Source organism: Onychostruthus taczanowskii, unplaced genomic scaffold, assembly GCF_017590055.1.
Source record: "Onychostruthus taczanowskii isolate IOZ18803 unplaced genomic scaffold, ASM1759005v1 scaffold296, whole genome shotgun sequence".
NCBI classification, from domain to species: Eukaryota; Metazoa; Chordata; class Aves; order Passeriformes; family Passeridae; genus Onychostruthus; species Onychostruthus taczanowskii.
In genome coordinates, this window is record NW_024500305.1 from 95,538 (window position 1) to 96,046 (window position 509).

Sequence of the window (509 nt, forward strand, 5' to 3'; positions counted from 1 at the left end):
GCCCCCCCCCCCCCCGTGTCCCCAGCCCGTCCCTACCTCTGCCCCGCCAGCGCCCCCTGGGCCGCCTCCAGCCTCCGCGCCACCTCCTCGTGCCCCTCCCCCAGTGTCACCAAGCCCACCACGATGTCCCCGAGCGCCCGGGCAGCGCTGGGGAAGCCCTGTCCCCGTGTCCCCCACGGCGTCACCTCCCTATCCTGGTTGACAGCGGCCACCAACATCTTCAGGTCCTGCGTCACCTTCTCCAGCCGCCCCAGCGCGTCCGCAGTGGCCTCGTTGGTGGCCGCGGTGGCCTCGGCGCTGGCCCTGGTGGCCGCCACCCGCCGGGCGCGGTCCCGCAGGCGCAGGGCCATGTCCCGCTGGCGGTCCGCGGCGGTGGCCAGGTGATGTCGCGATGTCTCCAAGCCCCGCCAGGCCACCTCGCAGGACACGGCCACCACAGTCAGGGCCAGCAGCAGGTGACAGTCCTCGGTCACCCCCAGGGCGGCGCGGGCCGAGTCCAGAGACACTGC